The sequence below is a fragment of the Pholcus phalangioides genome, unplaced genomic scaffold, assembly GCF_987345545.1.
Source record: "Pholcus phalangioides strain wild (caught in Gottingen) unplaced genomic scaffold, Ppha-v1.0 ptg000007l_1, whole genome shotgun sequence".
In the NCBI taxonomy this organism is placed as follows: Eukaryota; Metazoa; Arthropoda; class Arachnida; order Araneae; family Pholcidae; genus Pholcus; species Pholcus phalangioides.
This window is the reverse complement of record NW_028301600.1, coordinates 21,285,814-21,300,338: the sequence shown is the minus strand read 5'-3', so window position 1 is coordinate 21,300,338 and position 14,525 is coordinate 21,285,814. Positions and strand designations below refer to the sequence as shown.

At 37.2% G+C, this 14,525-nt stretch overlaps 1 non-coding gene across 1 annotated transcript; it reads right to left on the bottom strand.

Moving 5' to 3' along the window:
• Positions 1 to 13,433: 13,433 nt before the first annotated feature.
• Positions 13,434 to 13,507, bottom strand: TRNAT-GGU (transfer RNA threonine (anticodon GGU)). Its single transcript has one exon. It is a non-coding gene; the product is annotated as a tRNA-Thr (tRNA).
• Positions 13,508 to 14,525: the final 1,018 nt, after the last annotated feature.

The window sequence follows — 14,525 nt, the reverse complement described above, 5'->3', positions numbered from 1 at the left end:
TGGAAGGTTTAAAGGCTTGGAACTTTTTAGAACTCCTATTTTTATATCAGTTTAAATTTATACTTTTTAAACAATTTCCCTCAGTGATTTCTTTGGAAAGTGTTTTAACTAGGGGGTTCTTGACGTTTTGTGTTCCACTGACAATTTGTGCCAGTAAGATTTTGGCCACTTTCAAGCTTTTTTGTAGACTGCAATCCACAATAGTGTCAGTTTCTGCTACGCTCATAACCAGTCCTGGAAAATATTTTTCTTTCCAAGCAACTACTGCAATATTTTTTTTCCAAAGAGTTCTTTAGAGATTGGGTTTTCACAGTTTTTGGCGGAGTTGATTCCAATGGCTCGTTTCCCTCAACAGACCACCAACAGGGTCCAGTGTTGGCTCAAGCATTTTCCGCTACTCTGTCCCACATTTTTTTGGGACAAAGTTAACTTGTTTTTTGGAGTTGCCGGTACTATTTTTTTATCTTTGCATTTTACCAAAAAAAACTTTGATAGTTAGTTCAACAAAAGCATTTCATATATTCTTAATCAGGTTAATGCTTTGACATGTGGTACTTACCTAAACTAAAACAAGTGCTGGATTCCTTGCACAAATGAAAGTTTGCTAGTAACAAAACGTAGTGTTTTACATTGTTGTGAAAACAGCACTTCTTCAACTTAGTGGTGAGTATTATACAAATACAAAGGCCACTACAGACGAAATGCCCAACGAGGTAGCTGAAAAAAAGCCCATAGAAAATATGGATGTCGAATATGTATCTAAACTATATCAAAAATACAGCAACCCAATAAGAGCAATAAAAAACCAATAACTATGATAAAATATAAATACACTGCCCATAAATTATGGTTGTCTCATTTTTCCTAATATGTTTATCATTTCTTTTTAATCGTGTTGGAATTCACGATCCTATTAGGACACCACAACCTAGAATTGCCTCTTACCAATCGATGCTGGTTTCTCCTTGTCGAAGCAGTTGATTGACGGTGTATTAATAACTAGTGGTCCATTTTATCCATCCCGTGGAAAATTTTAAACACTTCTGTCGTATCCTCCTGACGCCCGCGCTCTGCCAATGTAAACATTTTCAAAATATCAAGTGTCTTCATAGCTTAAGCTCCGTATGCCATCAAGAGCACGCGTGGCTCTTCCCTTACACCTCCCTCGACCAAGTCAATATTCCTTATCTAAGCTTCGTCTTCAAAAAATAACGGTATTCCCCAATCCATGACGAATTAAGCCTCGGAAAAGTGGAGCTCTATTGGAGGTGGCCTTGCTCAACTAGTGCTACGGTCTGGCGCAATCGCCGGCTGCGATGCAAACCTGAAGGAATCAGCTTGTAGCACATGTGTTTCAATATTTTTTCATTTTGGGACAAATTAGCATCCCAAGGCCAAAGTAGCCCATTTTTACGGCACTAAGAAACATTGTTGAAAACGTGAAAAATAACTTTTTTAGTCATTTCTCTGGGAAGGGGAAACAAGCGCCTAGGATCGGGCCGTTGCCAGAAATTTCTTTCGGAGGGGTACCAAAGTGACTCAGAGCCGAAACTTGAGAGGGGGGGGGGCAAAATCGTGTTCGCTCCTCCCCCCCCCCACCCCAAAAAAAAAAAAAAAATTCCTAGTTACAGCACTAAATAAACTTAACCATGCTATTCGATTTTAAAAAAGCCATTTCCAACATTTCGGGAAAGGGGCAGAGATCCCCCATCTAGCTACGGAATTGAACAAGGATGTAATTAATATTTTACGGCTGATTATCGTTCTTTTATCATTTAAAAGAAAATTAAGTTTATTCCTGAATTTATATAATTGGAGTCGAAAAACTGTCCAATATAACTTTTTTTTATTAAAACTTCAACTGCTCAATCATCTCTGAGCGGTTGAAGTGATATTGCAAAAATTAAAGTTTATATGGATTTAAAAAAAAAATTAAACTTCTTAAAACACGGGGCTTGTTAGGAAAATTATATACTGGAATTTGCAGAGAGTGAAAACGATTCTTTTTAATTAATGTTTTAAACTTTCTTGACAAAAAAAAATTATGAGACCGGGAAACAAAGATGGAATTTTTGCGCTGTTAAAGGATTAATACAATGGTTGCACTCTTCAAACTTATGCTTTGTTCACAGTTTGAGCTTCAAATAGCATTGCATAAGCACGTCTTAATGCTGTCTGCCTGTGTTCTATCATAATTATCTGCTTTTACATGATTGCATCAACAACAGTCTCAAAAGTTATTTCGCTGTGAGGAATAACGAAAAAGATCTGAGTTTGAAATAGGCACACGATTCTTTTTATTTCTTGTATATTAATTTTTTTTTATTTACTTTTTGGTACGTGTTAAAATTAAAAAAAAAATGCACCATGTTCAAACAAAAAGCTTTCAAGCTATTTTTTTTTTTGTAAAAAGTGCTTTTGCTAAATTTGTTAAATTTCATTAAATTTGAGCTATTAGATTATGGAAGGTGATTGAAGAGTCATAATTTATCATTAGTTCTGTGTTTTTGCTTTTCGTAATTACCAGTTGACTGTGTCATCTTCGTGATGCTTTTGGTATTCGTAATTTATATCATTGTACAAAATAATGTTTTACTTTGAAAATGTATTATGAAATTTCTATGCACAATAAAATGTTAGAAATTTGAATTACGCATATTTATGAGAGTTCAGCGAAATTTAAGACTCGTCGAATATACAGCGGCTGACGAAAAAAATTCATTCGATTCTTCGGAAAGTCCGATTTCAAAGAGGGGAAGTAAAATAATGGCGTGTGTGATTTACGTAAAATTATTTAGTAAAAAATGTCAAGCTTCTGCAGATTGAGAAATCGATGATCATTGCAATAATATGCATGATCATCGCATGATCATCGCAGAAGAATGTTAAAAAAAAAAACCTTATACATACTATATTATGAGTATGTTGGGGAAAAAAATCCGATTAAGCCAGGTGGAAAATGGCGATTAAAAAAAAAGCATTCAGAATTTTTCGAAATTTTTTTCAGAGATGTCGAATTCAGTGAGAAATGATATCTTGAAAACTCATTCGAAAATTCACAGTAAATGTCATTGTTAGTAAGTATCACCTAAATAAGTATCACAGTAAATATCACCTCTTCAGTAAATATCATCTTTGATTACAATTGTAATACAGATCGAAAGAACTACGAATAAAGCCACTTTCTTGCGTCATTTACCTTTTTTGCATAAGTAAAAGTGCCCAAATACCGTTCACCACTAAGCAAAATCGTTAATTCTGAAAATTTGTTTGAATTAAATAGTCAAACCCCGATGTAACGCCACCATTTGTCTCGCAGATTTCTGGTGCTATAACGAGTTTGGCATTATATCGAATCATAAGTGTGTTATCCTTATATATGGAAGATTTGTTCACTGAAAAATTTAGGGCGCTACAATGGGATTTAACTGTAGTTTCAAAACTGATTTAAGTAACTCCATACCTAATAGTACTGAATAATTTTTTTCGAACCAAAAAAACGATAAAGCATCGGAAATTTGGGATTTTCATCAAAGGCGTTTTATCTCCACCCTCCTTTCCAGTTATTATTTTCACATTCATTTTTATTGGAAACTTGATTAAATCAGTGTTAGAACTCTTATAGTAAATTTATGGAGATAAAAACATGTTTATACATAAAATAAATTTATACGTTTATGAGTAAATCAATCTATACATATATAATAACATGTCCTGACTGACTGATTCATAATCACCGAGCCGGAACCACTGAAGCTATAAATATCAAATTTGGTCAATAGTTTTGTTTCATCACGTAAAGATTCACTAAGAAGGGGTTTTCTGAAGTTCGACCGCTAAGGGGTTCAAAGGTAACATATACCGGGTGTTCTGTTAATGGACCGACAAACTCGGAGGGTAGTTAGTAGGCATCAAGAGGAACAAAAATTGTAATGGAACATGGTGTCGCAAACCACGTTGAGAGGGTGAAAATTGCATGCAGGCTCTGAGTCCAGAGGAGACCAAAGGTGGATGTCAGTTGATCGCTGAATGCGTTCGTGGGGTCGCTCACCATATCTTACGTAAGCAGCGTCGCTTAACGAACGCGCTGGGGTAGGATCACGTGCTGCGGACGACATCAAAAGCATACCTGGTATCTTCAAGGGAGTCCAGGAATCGTTTTTACGTCATTGTAGACTGTGCAATGACGTCAGCTGCCGCCACTTCCAACAACTCTTGTAATAATTAATCAAATAAATGTTTTTGTAGTTATTATTGTGCTTTTTGTCGTTCCAGCGTGACGTCGAAACCTGCATGCGTTTTTCGCGATTTTCACCCTCTCATCGTGGTTTACGACACCATGTTGCTTAGCAATCTTTGTTCCTCTTGATGTCTACTAACAACCTTCTGGATTTGTCGGTCCATTAGCAGAACACCTTGTAGAAATTATCCCGAGCTAAACCCGCTGAAGCTATAGTCATGAAATTTGTTCAGAAGTGTTACTTCATGACGTAAAAAAAAAGCAAAGAAGGAGTTTTTCGAAATTCGACCTCTAAGGGGGTCGGTCAAAAGGGGGTTCAAGGGTAACATATACAAATCATGCCGAGTAAAAACCACTGAAGCTATAGCCATGAAATTTGTTGCGAAGTTTTATTTTCAGACAAACTAAGAAGAGGTTTTTCAAAATATTGGAGATTTCAAAAGAGCCGCCTTTTGATGTCAAAAGGGTGTTCAAATATAACATGTAGAAATCACACCGAACAAAAACCGCTGAAGCTATAGTCATGAAATTTGTTCAGAAGTTTTACTTTATGACGAAAAGACATACTAAGAGGGGTTTTTTGAAATTCAACCCATAAGGGGGTTCAAAGCTAACATGAGGACATCATGCCAAGCCGGAAACACTGAAGCCATCCATATTCATGAAATTCGGTCAGAAGTTTTGTTTCATAACTTATAAGAAGAGTTTTTTTCGAAATTCAGCCTCTAGGGGTGGGGGGGGGGGGTCCGAAGGTAACATGGAAATCACGCTGAGCCGAAACCGCTGAAATTCATAAAATTTAGTCAGAAATTTATTGCGTGACGTAAAGACTCACTTAAGAAGGGGTTTTAGGAAATTCGACCCCTAATGGTGTCAAAAGGGGAGGGGTTCAAAGGTAACAGCGAAATTACGCCAAGCCGGAACCGCTGAATCTATAGCCATGAAATTTGGACAAAAGTTTTATTTCATGACGTAAAGGCTAGCTAATAAAGGGTTTTTAGGAAATTCAACCTCTAAGGCAGGGATTTTCAAACTGTACGCCGCGGAGCGGCGACCCTGACAAAGGTTTTTTGAAAATATTATTTATTAAACGGCTCAGGGGGCGAGAGAGCTCGCGGATAAGCATTGGATGGGGGAAAGGGGCGCCTCGGGTGGAAAAAGTTTGAGAACCTCTGCTCTAAGGAGATTATAAGGTGTTTCAAAGATTACGTAGAAAAATCACGCCAAGCCGAAACCGCTTTAACTATAGTCATGAAATTTGACCATTATTTTTGTATTATAATGTAAAAGACTCACTGAGAAGGTTTTTTTAAAAAAAAATTCAACACCCTTTCCCCAAAGGAGGGGGGGGGGAAGTTCAAAGGTTATATGGGACAATCATCGTGAGCCTAAATCACTGAAGCCATTAATATGGAATTCAGTCAGTATTATACAGGGTGATTATAAAAAAACTATCCCGACATATGGGCTCCTAACTATCATACCATTCACAGAAACTGAATGAAATTTTGGCATAAGGTGTTTTGAGGTATGTGCTCAAGAATGATATGGAAAACAACAGTGTCACTCTAACAGTTACGGTTACAGTGAGAAAATTTCGAAAATATCAAATGGCAACACCAAGTTTTTTGTATTGGAATGTGATCTCCATTGTGAAAAACCCTAAATAGCGTTCGAACGGCAACTGTAGCATGAAAATTACCGGCGGTAGATAGGCTAAAAGTGAGGACAACCAATAAGGACAGAGAAGCAGCATAAAATAAAGCATTTTATTGTGTTTCACAAATTTAGCGAAGTTTTATAGGGATTTTATCAAACCTTTATAGTGTAATAACGGCCTAAGACACTGGATAACAATTTCTTGAAGAACAGCGACTTTTATTCTGAGTATGAAAGTACGGACAGGCCGTTTTCTCCAACAGATTGGCAGAGCAATATACGTTGTATATATAATTCGCGATATCAACAAAAAAAATTTCAAAAAAATATGAACAAAGAAAATTGTGAACGATTTAGAACTCTCTCGGACCAGCAGAAATGTCCATAATAGCAGATTAGGAGGTCCGCATACCATGTGTCCGAAAGTAAAGGCTGCCCTGACCACCCTTCACCAGCACACATAGAGAATAACTGAGAATAAGGTTTGCTAAAGTATTTAATTTCAGGGGAATTAATAATAAAAAAATGTTGTCAGTTTATTATTCATATGAAGACTATGTAAAATTTCAAACGTTGATCACCTTTGAAATTAAGTGTTTTTTTTTATCCATCATCACCGCGTGTGCTCGTAAATAGTGGTCAGGGCACAGGAGCGTACGCAGGATCGACTTTTGGAGGCGGCACAGAAATTTTCTTTCCGGGAAATTTTGAATTACACTCTTCAAAAAGCAGTTTTTAAATTAACAGAAATTGGTAAATTTTGCGTATAAAGGGTAGTTTCTTTCGATATTTCAATTTTTTAACCGAAAATATTAAAGTTTTTTGGTCGGGTGGGGGCACGGGATTCCTGAGCACTCCCCTGCGTACGCCTCTGTCAAGGTAGCCTTTACTTTCTAACACACGTTACGCGGATCTCCTAATCTTCTATTGTGGACAATTCTACTGGCACAAGATATGCAAATAAGGTAAGCGACGGGAGAAAAGGCGAGTGAGTTTATTCGAATTTTTTTTTTTTAACTTACATATACCGCATTATGCATTATTGCACAGTGATAGGCCGAAGAAGAAAATATTTACTAAAAAAGTATCGTGAATTTTTCCAATAAGTTTTTACGATGTCATTTCTCATTGTATTCGTCATCTCTGAAAAAAATTTCGAAAAATTCTGACTGTTCCTCTTTTTTAAGCGTCGTTTCCCACCTGGCCTTGTAATTTTTTCCATAAACAATGTATATGTTGCAGTAAATGTGGTAAATCCGGTTATTGCCGGGTATTTTAGTAAGTTTTGACAGATTTCTTTAAATTTATCATTTTTACTGGTGGTTATGCATAGTAACCAAGCGTCGTTGATAAATTTAATAAATACTAAAAAAATTATCACTTTCACTGGCGAATATGCATAATACCCAAGCGTCGCGTCGTTGGTATATATATGATAAATCAATCGTACTATATGGTTATGGTATGCTATACAATGATAATTCATACATGTATTGTGTCATTATGTCGGCGGGGTACGATATAATGACACAATACATTAAATTGACTTAATACATCTTAAGGGAAAAAAATGACACGCACCGAACGGTTTTTTTCAATAATTGAACTGTCAATTATTAAAAATTAGTAATTCCGTACATCATTCAGTCCAAGAGAAAATTACAGAGTTTTTTCATTATCTACTTGAATGAACATTCAAAACATACAATAACGCTCAAAAGTCTTTTGACAACCTTAAATGTGTCTGCATAGTTTATACTTGAATTTGTTTAATGAAATGAAATGAAAGCACACACACACAAATACTAAATAATCAAATCAGTCATGCAATGGGCGGCGCTGTAAGGGGTCATTCAAGTATTACGTCAGCATCAATTGGGGGGGGAGGGGGTTTCCGATTTGCTGGCTTTTGATGACAAGGGGGGAGAAGGGGTTTGGATGATGCTTACGTCATCAAACGCCCTTTATAAAAATATTAAATATCCTTAACGGCATCCTGAACTGTGATTTGTGGGCACCTGAACTAACAATCTTCGTATTGATAAGTCCCCTAGAGAGCCATTTTAGAGATCTCTAAATGTCTCGTGGATCCTTCAAGCGATCTAGAAATGTGTTTGGGCCGCTTAAGTACTCACGAACTGTGCCACGCATCATTCGAGTGATCCGTAATTATGCCGCGGATCACTTAAGTAATCTGGGAATGTGCCGGGGTAACTTGAGTGATGTAGAGCAGCACTGGGGGTCGCTTAAGTTCTCTAAAACTGTGCCAACTGTCACTCAAGGGATTTCTAAATGCGCCACGGATCGCTTAAGCGTTCTGGAATTGTGTCGTGGGTCACTTAAGTGATCTGTGAATGTGCCACAGGCCTAATTGTGTGATCTGAAAAATATGCCACGGGCCTATTTGAGTGATCTGAAAATGTGCCACGGGCCACCTAAATACTCTGGAACTGTGCCATGGGTCACCTAAGCGATCTGTAAATGTGCTCAAATAGTTCAATTTTACAAAATTAGATTTGAGGGGGCAGGCCACATCACATAACCACATTTGATCCACGGGCCAAGGATTTATCATTATATGGCTTAGAGGGTGGGTCACAATGAATTTCTTAAAAGGAAATTTTGAGTTCTTAGCCTCCGAATAGCATTGAAATGAACAGAAATTGATAACATTAAAAGGTATTTTCTTTCGCAATTTTGATTTAAAAAAATAATAATTTTTTGCTTTTAAAAAATGATTTTTTTGAACTTTTGGAGGGGGGGGGGCAGGAGCCCTCCTATGTCCCCTTCCCCGTGTACTGTCTCTGATCCCACCAATATGTCATAGGAGGTGGGGGCAGAGATGACGACATTTTGCTGACGGGTTGGGGGGGGGAGTCAAAAATGGCTGAAAAATTGCTGACGTAATTGTTGAACGGCCCCTAACAAAGTCAACACACACTTTGTTAGAAGCAATTTAGATTGCAAAACTACTTGCCGTGTTTTGGGCATAGACACAATGAGTTTGACCTAAAGTCAGTGGGTACTTTTGTCCGTTCTTCAATTGAGAAAAACATGGAATTCCGACTCGTCTACCGTGCTAAATCCTCAAATGCTTGATGGGATTCAAATCAGGACTCGGACTTGATCAACCGTAAAACAATTTTTCGCTTTAATAAATAACAATATGTAGTTATGCAATGAAATTTTTCTAACTGAACCAGCCCTAGTGTTTTCTGGAAGGTATAAAAAATACCGACACCATAAGCAAAAGAAGTATCCCCATATCTGGATAGTCACCTTCATGACCTGGCTCCTTAAGGGCCGTATTCACCGACATTGTTTAAACTGTGGTCACAATTTTTGGATAAGAGATCAACATAAATTGGTTAAAAACCTGAATTTAACCAATCCGTGTCGATCTCTTATCAAAAAAATTGTGACTATAGTTTAAACCATGTCGGTGAGACCCTAGACCGCTTAATTGCTCTTGAGACAAGTGAACGGGCAATACCAAGTGATTTTGCAGGGTCACAATTTTTCTTGCCCTTCTGATACAATGCAATGATTGCGACACTGTTATTTGCCATTTTTTTGTCACGAGAAGTAAAACGCTCAAAAAATTTATTGAAATCACAAATAATACTTGAGAATATGTTCTTTAACATTACGACAATAGATAAGAAAATTAACCAAAATTTTTCACCAGTCAGATTGAATGGAAATTTGTATATGTTACTACCAAAACCCGAAATTAGCCAGTTTGCGAAGCGGCCGGCAAGATCGCGAATTGGCTAATTTCGTTGTAAATTCCCCGCCCAATGTCCGAAATTCGCTCATTGATCGGCCAGTTTACGAAGTGGCCAAAGTCTGACAACAAAAGACATGGTTTAGAATCATCGTCAAATCGGCGTTTTTTTCGTGATAACTATGTCCGCGTTAGTCATGGCAACCCATCAAACAGCAGTCACGACGCAGTAATCATTTTTTCTCTCCAAAATTTGGCAGAAAAAACTATATAGGTTCATATAAAATTATTTTTATAGTTTTTCCTCTCAAATTTTCCTTTTTTTTCTTCTTGTCACAGGGAGCTAATTCAATACAGCTGGTATATACACAGGACCGTCATTTCAATTTTTTCTGGGGGGAGGGTCAAAGAGCATGTATTCAATGTGTGTGTATGTAAATATATATATTTGTATATATATATATATATATATATATATCATTTCTCTCTATGGTGTATTTTTCAAAGCCGGGGGGGGGGACAAGCGCCCCCTCTTACCCTCCTTCCCTTGAATAACGGGCCTGTATATATAGCCATGTATCACACGTTGGCGATGAAAAAAAAAAGGAATTTGGTTCAAACCGGACCATTTTCATCAGCCCATCGAACTTTGGCCAGGGACCTCCAGCCACTTCGCGAATTGGCCGGCCAAGTCCCGAATCATTTCCGAAAATTCCAAGGGGCCATACGGCCCCAGATTGAGAACCACTGCTATAAATATCCTCTTGGCCCCACTGCGGGCCTTGGCAGTAAGGCATACACTTATTTTTTGCCACCCCGTATTCACGAGTAGTTACGGAATTTATTTAGTTATTTATTGCTCGACCAATATAATTGCAATTAATTGTCCGATTATTGGTTACTACCTATACAAAAGAAATAATAATAAGATTGAAGTTTTTTTAGAAAATCCGAGGTTTAAGAGAACAGTTGTTCCTTGAACACGTCCTTGCAAATTGAAACGTCATCAGAGCATGATAATGAAATGCATTATGTGTTAGCATACGAAAGTTGAAATTCCAGAATAAAGTTTTGGGTCAAGGCTGGCGAAAATCAATGCTTTATACACTCATCTACTTGTTTTATTTTTTCAAGAAGAAAAACCAGCATCATTTTCTCTCTTTCCATTTTATTATTTAATTAGCAAAATATTTCCCATTGCCGTGACGTTCGTAGAAAACAAAAATGTGCTTCGTTTCTACTTTCGGATCGTATAATTAAATGGGTGTGGAGACATTCAAGAGAAAAACATTCCAATATGGAAATCACTGCTCGTACGCGAGAGTCAGATTATTTATGTGCTTAAATGATATCGTGTATATAGTCAATACGTGATAAGGAAATTGATCCCATATTGATGCAGCTTTGCCAAAATGAATTCCAAAAATTGCGTATTTTAAATGTAAGAACAATGCGTTTTTCATTAAGGTTTAGTGTAAGTATTAAGATCATTTTTAGACTGACATCCAAAAATGTGCTTTTATATATATTGACGTGAATACGTCTTGTAAATTAGCTGTCTGACCGAACCGGCTTGGGCACGGAGCCTGAACCTCCCAAGACCAGAGCCCGCCGCCCTTACCAGATGCGGGGTCCAGTGCGAAAATTATAGTGGTGCCGGGTGCGTCTCAACTATTGCGGGGGCATCAAAAAATGTTTAGTAACTCCTTTTAGTAATCCGATTTTATACATTTTGTAGGAGAGAGGAATCGGCATCCACATTATTTTTTCATAATATGCAAATGTCCATTTTATGTCAAAATTTATACATGTATTTAATGTTAAAATTTTGAACGCACAACTGTAAATGTAAATCAACACAGAAATTGATGAAAATTCAGCACTGAAGGTAATTTAAGAGCAGCTGAAACTGTAGTACACAGAGATTTAATAGGAAGAAAAATTATGTATTTGTTATTAAAATAAGTATTTACGTGCATCATACGGGATGTAGTTTATAGGGGAAAAACAAGAAGTATATACAGTATCTATGTACATATAGAAAAAAAGAAATCTCACATTTTTTGATTGTTTAACGTGTTGAGAGGCAAATTGAATTTTTTGCTGTTGCAACTCTAGAAAAAAGCACAAGGTTATCATCTACAAATTTAAGAATTTTTCTTTTTAACTTGCTCTGAGACATTTTGACACGGGAAAATCTAACGTTGTTTCTGCTTCATTTTCCAAAATTTCAAAATGTCATGAAAACATCGTATTGGCTGTTCTGTGAAGAATTAAATTCCAAGGAGTACAGTTGGGAAATCCGACTTTTCTTATGTGAAAAAGCCGCCTTTAAATGGTACTGGTGTCTAAAAATCTGTCAAGTCGTTTGCGTTTTGTGTCCATGTCACGCTTTTGCGGTTTGATTTTGTATCAACGTGATTCAGAGGTGGATGAGAAGACCCACCGTTTTGTTCCTTATCTGTTAGTCTCCCTATTCAGTGACATGACTTTGATCACCCAATCGAACAGTGGTAATTAGAGCAGTTATGTTTTGCGCACTATTGTTGGACAAAACGAGAGAAAAAGAAAACAAAAATTCAAATTATTATTGTGCCTAAAACCCTTGAAAAAAAGTACTTTTCAGTCAATTCTTTATGCCGCAAACATAACCGGCTTCCGAAAAGCTATAAAAAAAAAAGCCCCACCTCTAGTTTTCACATAATAATTAATCGCTGGCACACAAACAAACACCATTTTCGTCTCTTTACCTGTGAAAAAGGCGAAAAAAAAGCTCTGTTTTCAAGGAAAGCCCGATGTGAATTTATCGAACGTTGTAAGCGGGAATAGCAAAAAATTCAAATGTTGTATCCGGGAAAAATTAACATTATCAATATAAGAAAGAAGTTAAATTCGCAAAAATTATTCGTACCAAGCGGGATCGACTGTATATAAACGATAATATAATTTAGAAGTTTCTTTGATTACGTCTGGCTGAATGTTAAAAGACCATCGGCACGTTGATAGGAGTGGCAAAGCTCAACATTTTATTAATGTCAAAAAGAAATCATAAATAATGACCATGCCCTCGGCAGACAATTCGATTGCCTTAACCAAGCGAACCGCAACCGAAAAGCTAAGTAACTGACCGAGAATGTTACAGTCAAGAAACTCCCGGTGACCTATAATCCGGTTAATGACTGCTCAACGAGTAGTAATTTCATCAGGGGGCATGAATAATGTAATGAGCCTTAGCCACCCCCAGGGATACTTCTCTTTTGCAGCTCAAAGAAGTATCGCATTTGCATCAAATCTCTCAAAGAGATCTCAGTTCTCAAAAAAACATAGCTCTTTTTCCCTTACGAGAAAAATACGTGCAACGGTATATCTCTTGGTACCACTCTTCCTCTTATCACTAATATTTATTATGTTTACAACAAACATACGCAGAAAATGTTTGTGACATACCTCGTGTTTCATAAAAATGTGCATTAAAAGCAGTGAAAGTTTGAATAAGCTCTTGAATTCACAATAAGTTTTTGACTTGGTAATTGTTACCTGATGACGCAAATTTGAAAAGTTTCCTTATGGCAATTTTACTTTCATTTCTAGGTATAGCCGTGCCTAGGTTGTGTCCCTAAACCTTTTTCAGCCCATGGTTCTTTGGACCATATTTTCTTCTAATGCCTCCCCCTGTCTTATCCAGGGCCCCTACCCTCAAACCCTTCCTACTTATCGATTGAATTTAATCAAAACTAAATTTATAATCAAGGAAACAGTTATTTTCCGGATATAACGCTGAGGTGAGCTCGGAAAGAAAAGTCATCACGTCTCCGCCGGGACTCGAACCCAGGCCCTCTTGCATACCGGGCAAGCATGCTACCATCTACACCACTGGAGACACATGAATCTGCCTAAATTTATAATGATCGTGTATCTATGGAACCCTGGGCCGGGCACGGATCCAGAAGGTGAGTGATCATCCCCCTCCCAAAAGCCGAATCATATGGGAAAAATAGCTGTGTAATATAAGGGACAACGAACCTGTCAATAAAATAACCCTTTAGACCATAGTTTCCCGAACTTTCGTTCCGCACCCTTCAACATTTTTTTCTTCTCATCGCCCCCCCAACTCAAGTCAACCCATAGGATCCTGTACTAAACCTCAAGCTTCTACCGCCCCCCCGGACTCTTCCATCACCCCCAGCAGGTGACATTGCCCACTTTGGAAAACACTGCTTTAGACTTCGCACCCTAGATCTACTCCTACCTTGGGCTAGAGTTCATTGAACTTCCTACTTGTGGGAGTTTTATGCTCGCAATAAATACTATACAGGGTGCATAGGTAACAGGGCGTATAGCATTTTAATGGCGAACCGTTGAACCCAGAGGCATACTTCCCGTTAGAAAAAGTATCCAAATAGCGTGTAGTACTCATATATGTCATTCATGTTGCAAGGGGTTTTATAGTTATCAAAATAAAAATTTTAACTTTTTTTATACGGACACCCTCTACCCCAAAACCCAATAAGAAAGTTGTTGCCCTGTCTCTTCTGATGAAAACCAAAATAAAAATAAATTTCCACGTTTCTAAATGCAATATTCACTGAGATATTCAAATCCGAAAAACGTAGGAAATTTGGGGAAAAAAACATCTTTTAATGCGAATAAACCGTTTTACCAGCATTTAAAGCCGTTTTTTTTCCCAAATTTTTCTCCACTTTTGGAATTCTAATATCTCTGCGAATGCACTTAGAAACGTGGAATGATTATTGGCATCAGAAGAGAGAGGGCTACAGCTTTCTAATTGGGTTTTGGAGCAAACGGGGACTATACCAAAAAAAATTTTAATTTTTTTATTTTAATAACTTTACATAACTATACAACCACTTGCAACATGAATGACATACGTGTACGTTA